Below are 11,518 nucleotides of genomic sequence, written 5' to 3'. Positions count from 1 at the left end.
TGATTCTTATTTATTGTTTCTTTTTGGTCCCTATGGTCATAGACCATACTAGAGGGCAGGTAGGGTTTTTTTTTGTTGTTTTTTATTTACTTAGTTATTTGTTTTATATTTATCTTAGTTCCTTGATTTCTAGGAACACAGTCTTCCTTGCCTAACCAGAGACAGGGCAGCTTGGATTGCGGGAAAGCAGAAAGGAGGGACCTCAGGTTTCCGCAAGATATGTGCAGACTAGGGAAATAATTAGTGATCAGGATGAGTAGGGAAAACCAAGCCGTATTCTTTCTCGGCCTTTTAGGGTCTGGAATTTCCATTCTTCAATCACTGTGAGCACTTGGTGATCTCATGTTGTTCTGATGGGCAGTTTCTGTGTCTTTGACTCTACCACTGAATGAATGAATGCATTCTCTCTCCAAATACCTTTAGAAAACTCCTGGGCTATTACTCATTCACACATTAGTATTACCTAGCTTTGATAGGGCATTTTAATTTTTATAAGAGCACCTTCACCACCTCTACGGTCTCATTTGCAGCCATGAAGGAGGTACTACCACTATTGTCTTCATTTACTCTTGAGGAAATTGAGGATTGGATGGGTGGAGTGGCCCGACCTAGATCATGCAGACAAAACCATGGACTTCTAGTCCAGTGCTCTTAGCGTTGCCTCCAGCATGCAGAAGCCATTTGTCTTGCGGAGCTGGTGGGCCAGGAGGTGTTAAGTGAGGTGTTGAGGGGCAGCTCCGAGGGCTGATGGAGAGGGCCCTGAGCGCCCGCACTAGGAGGCGGACAGGAGCAGGGCATCTTACGGATTCTGACTCTGGATCTAGGGTTCCAGAGCCAGAACGCGGGGAGCAGGTGGGGCAGCTACACTCACCCGCAGACCCCAGGATCCAGGAAAGGGGACAGGAGGTAATTAAGGTCTAGGTCAAATCAACCTATGGAGCCGTCCTCCACCCCGCATTCGCTAGGCTCCCCTCCGGCCTGGTGGGGTTCCTCAGCCTCCTCCTCCACAGCCCCAACCCTCGCTCCCAGGCCGTCGAGGTCCCTCCTCCAGGCCCCCGGCTCCCCCGCCCCCGGAGGCCGGACTCTGCCCCCGCCCTGCCTTCCCCCTCCCCCCGGGGGCGGTGGCCCGTGGCGGGCGCGCTCATTGGCTGCGGCGCGAACGAGGGCCGGGGCCGGCAGCGCTGATTGGCCAGCGCGGCTCGGCGGAGCCAGGAAACCCCGCGAGTCGCTGGGGGAAGTGGGGCAGAGACCGGACGCACCCGGAGCTCAGAGCGCAGGAGCCTCAAGTCGGCGCCCGGCACACCGGAGTCCGCAGACCGGAGCCCGGGCCTGGAGGTAAGGGCCAGGCGCCGGGTCGCATGAGGCGGGCCCGTCCACCGAGATGGCGTTGCCCCCAGGGAGCAAAAACGGGGCGTCTTCTCCCAGAAACGGGGCCCTCATCCTCTCCAGACGCGGGTCCCCTCCCCGTAAAAGGAGAGGGTCTTTCACCTCCCAGAGAGGAAAATAGCTTCCAATTCCCAAAAGAAAAGGGCTCTTCCTCCGGGCCCCAGGCTCCAGAGGTAGGATTCCCCTGCTCGGTTTACCCCTTGCAATGGAATGTGCACCCCCCCCCCCAAAGTGGGGTCCAGCCTCCACGCGTATCTAGGGCCCCTCTCATCTCTTCGGAGATGGATGCACCTTCCGCCTCCCTCGGAAACTAAGTTTGGATCTCTTGTTCCACCCTCGCTTCGGAATGGTGGGGGTCTTCTCAGCACGTAGATAACAGGACCCTCCCTCTGTGGAAAACGAAGGCCCCCCCAGATGTGCTGGGAAATAAGCCCCTCCTTAAGACCAGGAAATATGAGGGCAGAGACTCAGTATGTCTCACATGAAGCCCCTCACACCCAACAGGGACCGCCCTGTGTACCCCACTTCCCAAACTGGACTCTGAGATTTGCCTTCGGATGTGGAGGATTCCCTCCCCCTCCCCCACCCCGCCCATGGCCCCCTTCCCACCCATGATGGAGACATGGTTGCCTCAGACACCACCACAGTAAAAGCATTTGGGGGAGGTACCCTCTTCCTCCAACAGATGCAAGGTGAGGGCCTTTCATACTCAGAAACAGGACAAGGAGCTGGCCACCCATCTGGACCAAGCCGCCCACCGACTCCACCTCCCTCTAACCCTTCCAAGCCACTCCCTGCTCATGAACACCCTCCAGCCACTCTCCCTGCCCCTCCAGAACCCAGTCCTTCCCCGACTGTACCCCCACACCTCACTGCTCCACCTGTTTCCATCCCACCTCCCCTCTCCCACCCACCCCTCCACCCCCTGGGCCAGAGATAGGACCAGAGGATGTTGAGTAAGAATGAAGCCCTTAAAGTCAGGATCCTGAGCCTAGGGGCCCTTTCTAGTACCCTCTGAACTCTGACAGCAGAGATGGCCCCTAAAGGCAACAGGACCACCGCTAGTGTTCAGGATACTCTCCCCTGAGGCAGTCCAGGCTCCCTGGAGAAGGGAGTGTCAGATGCAAAGAGGGGGGCCCAGCTTGCTCCCTGGGGCTCCCCTTCCCTCCAACTCCAGTGGGCACTGCTCAGTGGAACTCCCTGGGCACTCGGCCAAGGGAGGCAGATGCTGCAGGAACCATCCGTTGGGCTGGAGACAATGTTGCCGTTGTTGGGCCAAGGGTCAGGGTGTTGGTGACTTGAGGGGGGCCGGAACCAGCTCTTATCTGGCCGGCCAGGGTGGAGGACAGGAAGGAGAAAGGCGAGGAGCTTTGCCTTACTCCTTACACCTGCACGCAGGATATGGGGTATGGAGAAATGTGTGTCCGGGAGGCCCAAAGAGGTCAGCCCCGGGGGGAGGCAAGTCTGGAGTGCCAAAGCCCCAAAGGGCTTCTTGGTTAAAGATCCGCTCCCTCATTTGACAGTTGAGCAAACAGAGGCACAAAGAGGGGAAGACACTTGCTCAAGGTCATCCGGCCAGTGGGTGGCAAATCTGGTCACAGTCTTTCCAGGGATCGTGGGGTGCTGGGGTCCAGGACACAGGCTCCAGGCCTCACGTTTACAACTGGGCCTGCTGGCACTGGCCCCTCGGCTTGTCAGAGGAGGCGCAGGGGCTCTGAGAATGTCACGGAGGTGGGAAGGAGCAGAGCTGGAACTCAGCACTGCCCCCCCACCCCACAGGCCACCTTGTAGAATCTCTTCCTGGGGGTCTGCACTTCACCGCTCACCCCATGTGATCGTGGCACTGAGCCCACCCTACAGCAGTCTGCTGTCCCCGCTCAGAGCATGGCTGCGTTTCCTGAGCCACCAGATGGGGCAGAAGCTGGAACGGGCAGCAGCAGCCTCTCCAGAACCACCCAGCGGGGCAACAGCGACTGGGTCCCTGCACATGGGAGGGTCTTGAGGTGGGGGCTTCTCTCTCCCCTCCCCCCACCCCCGCCACCTCCAGCTAAAGGGTTGGCTGTCATGCTCCATTTTAGAGCAGGGAGCCAGGTCCAAGGTGCCAAGGCGAAAGTTCAGAGCGTCAAGGGAACTGGCCTGCACAGGGGGCAAGAGATCTGTCTCTGGACCCCTCTTATCTGGGTCTGGAACCCAAATCTGCTCCTTGGTGTGTGATCTTGAGGAGATTATTAATCTTATATCCACATAAAATGAGCTAATCCTCGTCATGTGCGTAGCTGCTACCGCAAATGGGTGGGAGCAATGATTGTGATTTCAAGTGCAAAGTCATAAAACCTTTGTGTTTTAGGACCGCGCACCATAAAGTCAGGGGGAGCCAAGAGTTGACTCCTGCCTCCTGTTGGCGGGGGAATCTTGGGCAAAGTCACTCCCTCTCTGAGCCTCAGTTTCCTTACTTCTGAATGAGGTTGTTGGCGGGTAGGCCTCAGAGGAGAGAGAGCTGTAGACCAGGCCTTCTCATCCTCAGCAGTGCTGACACTGGGGGCGGAATAATTGTCAGTGTCAGGGGCTGTCCTGTGCACCGAGGATGTTTAGCATCATTCTTGCCCCTCTAGCTACTAGGTGCCAGTAGAAACCTCTCTAGTTAGGCCGCTAAACTGTTTCCAGCCATTGCCAGCTGTCCCCTGGGGGGCAGAATCACGCCCACCCCTCCCACTACTGCAGGTGTCTTGCATACCCTTGATGCCTGACTTAAAACACATTCCTTCTCCTTGTTCGGTCGGGCTCCCTTCTCTGCTTTCTGCACGATGGAGGGGGGTGGTGTCCAGCCACTGAGCCTCCCTGTGTTAATGAGAACCTCAGTCCTTCATATTAAATAATACTTTGCTGGGGCGCCCGGGGGGGTCAGTCGGTTGAGTGTCCAACTTGAGCTCAGGTCATGATCTCATGGTTCACGAGTTCGAGCCCTGGAGCCTGCTTTAGATTCTGTGTCTCCCTCTCCCTCTGCCTCTTTCCCACTCACACTCTGTCTCTCTCAAAAATAAATAAACATTAAAAAAAAATTTTAAAAGCCCTTTGCTACCTCCAGAGCACCTCCTGTGCATTGCTCTGGGCCTCCCATCTTACAGATGAGCAAAACCAAGCCTCACTGAGGTTACATGGCTTGTCTAAGGGCATTACTCCCTTCCCTGCTAGAGGTCAAAGAAATGTTGATTCCAGCAAGAGTTTCAGAAATAACCTGGTTCTGGAGCCTTCTTTGGAAGGTCATCTGGCCTCCTCTTCCAGAACTCAAACTGCATGCCCTTTGGCCCAGCTCTCCTTCTTCTAGGAATGTTCACTCGTGTACACAGGTAGATGGACACAAGAGTAAAAATGAGCAAAGCACAGCACACAGAGGTTGACAGACTTGCTCTAGGTCACTCAGCCAGGAAATACGGGCTTGGGACTCAGGCCCAGTCCTGAAGCCCAGGCTGGGGCCCTTTGCCTTGACCCCGCCGCTGGAGAAGCCCAGCCCCCGGCCCCAGCGTCAGGCACATTTCTTCCTGGACCCGTCCCTTTCTCTGGGGAAAGCACTCAACCAGCAGTTCCAGCTGCTGAAACTCAGAGTTCTGGAGTCTCAGAGTTCTGGAGACAGGAAGCTGAGGCCCCCCCCCGCCCCAGGCCCCAGGCCCCAGGCCGAATCTCAGCCTGGGCCTTGAGGGAGCTCTTTCTAAAATTCCCAGTGGGCCTGGGGGTTGGATGAGTGCAGCTAGACTGGGCTTCTACCAGCACGATGGCCTCACTAGAGATCGTGACCACTAGACCCCTCAGGGTTTCATTTCCCCATCTTTGGCCTTTTCTGCTTCTAAGAATATGTATATACAGGTTTTGGTTTCAGTTCTTCGGGCTCATCAGCCTGGAAGTGAACTCCTCGGTCATGTGATCAGCCACATGATAATTCCTCTTTTGACCTTTTGAGGAACTTCCAAGAGACGCCATTTTCCATTCACACCAGTAGGTGTGCAAGGGGCCCAGTACTTCCACATCCTTACCAACGCTGGTTGTGTTCCAATTATATTCATTATTATTATTATCGTTATTGTTGTTATTATCACTGTTACCGCCGTTCTAGCATATGTGAAGCAATGCCTCATGGTGGTTTTGATTTGCATTTCTCTAGTGACTCATGAGCTGCTTGTTGGCTGTTTGTAGATTTTCTATGGAGAAACGTCTATTCAAGCCCCTTGCTCATATTTGAATTGGGTTGTCTTTTTGTTGTTGAGTTTTCAGAGCTCTTTATAGACATGAGTGTATTTTTGTGTTGCGCATTTTCCTCTTGCATGGAAACATCTGCTCAGCTCCTGTGGGTCGGGCACTGTCTTGTGACCTTGGGATACCCAGGGGACTACAATACAGTTACTGCCCACAAGGGGCTCACGGTCTAGAGAAAAGCTTCTCAACCTCAACACTATTAACTGTGCTGTGGGGGGCTGTTCTGTGCATGGCAGGATGCTTAGCATCATCCCTGGCCCCTACCCCACCAGATGCCGGTAGTGCCTCCACCCCTGTGTGACAACCAAAAATGTGTCCAGATTTTGCCAAATGTCCTATGGGGGCAAACTTGTTCTCCCTGGTTGAGAATCACTGGTTTAGAGGCTAAGAGAGATCTGCGTATCTGCAATTTCAGTCATATCTCTTGTGCCTAAGAGGGTTCATGGTGGGCGTTTCAGGACATACCTGCTGGATGTTGGGTGGGTGAGTGGATGGGTTGATGGGCGCATGGATGCATGGACCCGACCACTTTTTGGTTGGATAAATTGATGGAGGAGTGTACGAATGGATGGATGAATAAATGAATGCAATTTACAAAGCCCAGACAGGTGCCCGAAATTCTCCTGTGGGCAAACAAAACACTGTTCTTCAAACTGGAATATTCTACCCCTTTCTCTCTGCCTAGCACGGTAGTTCTCACACTTGAGCATAAGAAGCCCAGACAGGTGCCCGAAATTCTCCTGTGGGCAAACAAAACACTGTTCTTCAAACTGGAATATTCTACCCCTTTCTCTCTGCCTAGCACGGTAGTTCTCACACTTGAGCATAAGAAGCCCCTGGAGGGTTTGTTAACACACAGATTGGTGGGCCCCACCACCAGACTTGATGATTCAGTAGAATCGCGGGCCTGGCAGAATGCTCTGAGCCTAGTTTCCATGTTCTTTGACATCCCTGCACCAGACTCCCCAACCTTGCCAATCTGTCTGTCCTCAGAGGTCTATAGGCTTAACTCCCAACGTCTCCCATTTAGGTGCTCACATTTACTGCCTTGAACTATTGTCAGCAGGCTGGAAGTCTGTCCTTTGGCCACACTGAGAATTTCTTCAAAGCTGCGACCCATTGTGTCCTAGCACCTTGCTGCTGAAAGCAAGGTACAGAGCCCAGCAGCATCAAGACATCTGGGTGCTCAGTAGGATGCAGACCCTTGGGGCTCCTGGGTGGTTCAGTCAGTTAAGCACCCAGCTTCCACTCAGGTCATGATCTCACGGTTCCTGAGTTTGAGCCCCATGTTGGACTCTGTGCTGACAGCTCAGAGCCTGGAGCCTGCTTCAGATTCTCTGTCTCCCTCTCTCTCTGCCCCTTCCCTACTCATGCTCTGTCTCTCTCAAAAATAAATAAACATGAAAGAAAGAAAGAAAGAAAGAAAGAAAGAAAGAAAGAAGGAAAGAAAGAAGATGCAGGCTCTTGGGCCCCTCACAGGCCTACAGAATGCAAATCTACATTTTAACATTATCCCAGGTTGGCATTCGGTGGGGGTTGGGGGAGGCGGGACTCATGGTCACATTCCAGTTTGGGAAACTTGTGCTAGGACTTCTCTATCGCCCTCACAACTCAGAAGCTAAGCCCGGCGTAGCTTTGCTGATGAGTTACTCCGGCAGCATCTGTTCCAAGGTAAATGGTATCTGGGCCAGAACATCATTCAGGCATTATTGGTCGGTCCTATCTTTGCCTTACCCACTTTATCGCCTGGAATGTCTGAACTGATGGCTTCGTGCAGGGGAAGACAGAGGCCCAGAGGGGTGGTACCTTGCTCAGGGTCGCGACTACGGTGAAGCAGAATGGAAACTGGGGAGGAGCACCCGGAGAGGCTTAGTGTCAACGGTGGTGAGACACAGAATCACTGGGTGGGAGGGCACTGGCCTGAAGCTGCTGGCTTTGCTGTTCCAAAGTGGAGAAATGGGAGATTGCTGAAAAAGTAGACCAAGAACCAGAATGTAAGTGTATTCTTTCATTTATCCAACAAGTATTAATTGGGTTAGCAGATGCCAGACCCCAGCATCGTGTATATGGTATTGAGCAAAGAGAACAAGGCGTCACCCTCAGTGGCTTCTGCCTAGGTGGGCAGTCTGACGTTCATTCATTCATTAACGTGTCCATTTATTGTACAACTCTCATGTGTCCTGTGCATTACTAGGCGTGTGTGTGCGTGTGACGAGGGAGAGATGGAGACCCAGCTGCTCACTGGAGGATCCTCTAGGCTGGCTGTGGGGAGACAGACCCAGAACGATTGCCATTCAGTGAGATGTGTCCCCGGGGAAGGCTGGGGGCACATAGAGGCTGGAACTCAGAGAAACCCTGGGGATGCTGGGGAAGAAATTTCAGAAAGAAAGGGCAGGCAAGATGTTCTTGACAGAGATCAGAGACTTTGTGGGAAACTGTTGAAATCTTCAGGGGGAAAGAAAGGGGGGGGGGGGTAAAACCATGAGTCCCGTGCAGATGCAAAAAGGAACACTTGTTCAAGATTGTTTTAAGCTCGTTCAGTGAGGGAACCGGCAGATGTTAGAACTGGCCCAAAGGCAAAGTCGACTAAAGCACAACTATGTATGTGGAGGAAAGGAATATTGAAATTAACTGCAAATGGCGGGGGGAAATGATTGGACAAGACAGAATTTGCTTGTGTATCCATTTCCTGCAACTTACAAAGATTTGGGAAAAATAGCTCAAAGAGAGTGAACAGGGCTAGAAATCAGATAACCTGAAAGTTTGTCCTATACACAGATAATGCATAATACTCCATTGAGGCATACTTTTTTCCCCTGTAAAACCTGTGTTCAGAGGATGGGGGGAGGTCTTTGGTAGAGCACAGCATGGGTGAGTGAGGAGAGGCGAAGCTGTTGGAGGGCCAGAGAGATCGTGGACATCCAGGTGACCCACGACAATGAGTGGACTTGACCAGAGACCAGTAGGGAACCACGGAAGGATGTTAAGCAAGGATGTGACCTGATTTGATTAGCACTGGAGAAACATCCTTCCGGAAGCTGGGTGGAGAGCAGACCCCAACTATAGGTGGCTTTTAACAGAGAAACCTGTTAAAAGATGAGATGATGGGGACATCGCCTAGAATAAGGCTTGGCAGATTTCTTTTGTAAAGGGGCAGATAGTCAATACTTGAGCCTTTGGGGCCATATAGTTACAGTCCAGCAGCCATAGACAATGTAGCGAATGGGGAGTCTATGTTCTAATAAAACAAAAGTGGGCCGGTGGGCCTGGGCCAGTTGTCCAAGAGTGGTAGTTGAGTGGCTAGAGCTGTCCATGGTTTTGACAGGCCTCCTGCGCCTAGATGTTTAGAACCCATTGGCAGCTCTCCTGGGGGAACCCAGGGACACCTTCTCCCATTTGCCTTTAAGCACGAGCTCCCTGAGGGAACCAGACAACCCCTGGGGCAGATCGCTGGCCTTCAAGCAAAAGCTTTTAGGACCTCAAAGCTCCTCTGGGGCAAGGTTGACCCAACAGCCTCTTACAAGCAGCCAAAAGAGCAAGCCACCGTGGCAGGGCCGTTCCTGGGTGGGAACAGAGCCTGCCTCCTGTCTCCTTGGCCAGAGCTGTAAATAGCTCTCTGCTGGCTTTGCAGGCTGAGCGCCCTTCTGGGGACAGGCTGGAAATGAGCACACGAAGGAGCACTTGTGCAAATTACTGCCTGCATGCAGGTTTGCGCGCCTGGCGTCCTTCCCCAGGCCTAAGTGCACAGTCCTCCCCGGGGCCGAGGGCAGGGCTCACAGAAGAGCCACACACACAAGGACGTGGGCCTCCTGACCCGGGGACGGGGTCCAGGAGGGATTCAGAGCTGGGCTGTCAGAGTAATGAGAAGCCAGAGGGACAAGAGGAAACATTCGGAGGACCCTGGAACAGAGTTTCAGCTTAGTCTCTGCCCACCTAATGGCAGTCCGTCACCCATAAATAGCAGGCAGCTCGTATTTGCCGAGAATGCAGTGGCTGCTAGGGTTATTCTAAGGGTTTTCTGTGTAGTTGCTCATGTCATTGCGTACAACAACCCTGGAGGAAAGGCCGGTCAGATTGCTGAGGTGGGCAATGCAGGCCCAGAGAAGATGGCACACTCAACCTGGCCCTCAGAGTAACAGCAGCTTGTGTGCGGAGAAACCCAGGCTTACAGACTCTGAGGCCCCAAGCCCTGACTCTGAGCCATGTGGATGCCACTGGATGTGCCCTCCCGATCCCAAGCCCCGCCCCATCCTCGCCCTCGCCTTCCCCTCCCCTCCCTCCCCTCCCCTCCCCTCCCCTCCCCTCGCCTCCCCTCCCCTCCCCTCCCCTCCCCTCCCTCCCCTCCCCTCCCCTCCCCATGCTCTCTGACCTCTGCTACTTCTCAGTCGAGGGTAATCACAATGTCTTATCACTTGGGGCGCCTGGGTGGCTCAGTCGGTTACGTGTCTGACTTCAGTCCAGGTCATGATCTTGCGGTTTGTGAGTTCTAGCCCTGCATCAGGCTCTGTGCTGACGGCTCGGAGCCTGGAACCTGCTTCAGATTCTGTGTCTCCCTCTCCCTCTGCCCCTCCCCGACTTGTGTGCGCTCTCTCTCTCTCTCTCAAAAATAAACAAACCTTAAAAATTTTTTTAAAAAACAATGTCTTATCCCTTGACTGGCAGTTTGGGGGGACTAGCTGCTGTGTGGCAAATGAGAAAGCAGAATTGAAAAGTCAGAAACTCTGAATAAGACCTATGGTGGGCAGAGAAAGTCCAAAGCACTTCCTTCAGCAGCCACCGCCCACAGACAACTCGGACTATTTGTGGTGACTGATCCCTTTCGGCCACGTGCACCCCCTCGCTGGCCTGCTGTAAGAGCGTGGGTTGAGGTCGGTTTCTTGGTTGCTCCTATGGGGTCCAGGGAAAAGTCACACACTCAGAAAGCAGCTGTGTCGTGCCGGCTTGCTCAGGGTGCTGGAGATTGTGACGTCTGGACCTCAGTTTCCTCATCTGTAAAATGGCAGCAACAGTACGTCTTGGGGCAGCATGTTGCTGGTTATTGGGGGGATGATAAGGGCGAACGTGGTTGAGTGCTCTCTACCTGCCAGACACCAGGCTCCGTTTAGATAATCTCCCTTAACGCTCTCAGTAACCCAGATGGTAAGGTTGTCTTGTGTGCATGAAGGCAGAATCAGAGAGTTTTAAAATCTCTTTACGAAGGTCAGAGGTAGGAAGAGCCAGAAACTGGACTTGATCCCGAGACCTGCCTGGCTCCAAAACCCGTCTTCAAACATGTTTCACTGGAGACCTCCAAGGTTCAGAGAATCAAAATCCCGCATCCCTCTGTTCCCATGCGTTCCTCTGCCCAGTCTGTATGCGCTCGTTCTGTTTTTCTTTTTAACTTCATTTATTTATTTATTTTGAGAGAGAGAGAGAGCGTGCACGCGCATGCACATTTAAGTGGGGCAGAGACAGGGAGAGAGAATCCCAGGCAGGCTCCTCACTGTCAGCGCAGAGCCTGACACGGGGCTTGAGCCCACGAACCGTGAGATCATGACCTGAGCCGAAGTCAGATGCTTAACTGGGTAAGCCACCCAGACACCCCTGTATGTGCTTATTCTGTTTTTAAGTGATAATTAATTCATTTTCCGAATCGGCAAAGTAGCATGTGGTAAAATACTCAAGCGATACACCTCGGTTTACAGAGAAAAGTAAATTTCCCTCATCCACATCTCTTGGGCCCCTTCCTCTCCCTAGAGGCAGCTCCATACTTTACACAAGGTCACCGTTTTGTGCTTTGTTCTTTATCCTTAATATATCATAGTCATTTCACACATGTGCGAATATTTCCATGGGATAAATTCCTAAGAGTGGAATTGCTACATCAAAAGGTGTGTGTGTGTGT

At 53.1% G+C, this 11,518-nt stretch overlaps 1 protein-coding gene across 1 annotated transcript in view; it reads left to right on the top strand.

Annotated features, from left to right (window-relative positions):
* Positions 1–1,238: 1,238 nt before the first annotated feature.
* Positions 1,239–11,518, top strand: part of ABAT (4-aminobutyrate aminotransferase) — an 89,739-nt gene continuing 79,459 nt past the window's right edge. The window contains exon 1 of the mRNA XM_042922993.1: positions 1,239–1,335. The gene's annotated coding sequence lies outside the window, so the exon portion shown is untranslated. The remainder of the gene's footprint in view (positions 1,336–11,518) is intronic.

Source organism: Panthera leo, chromosome E3, assembly GCF_018350215.1.
Source record: "Panthera leo isolate Ple1 chromosome E3, P.leo_Ple1_pat1.1, whole genome shotgun sequence".
Taxonomy (NCBI): Eukaryota; Metazoa; Chordata; class Mammalia; order Carnivora; family Felidae; genus Panthera; species Panthera leo.
The sequence above is the reverse complement of the archived record's forward strand: the minus strand, read 5'-3'. Positions and strand labels throughout refer to the sequence as shown.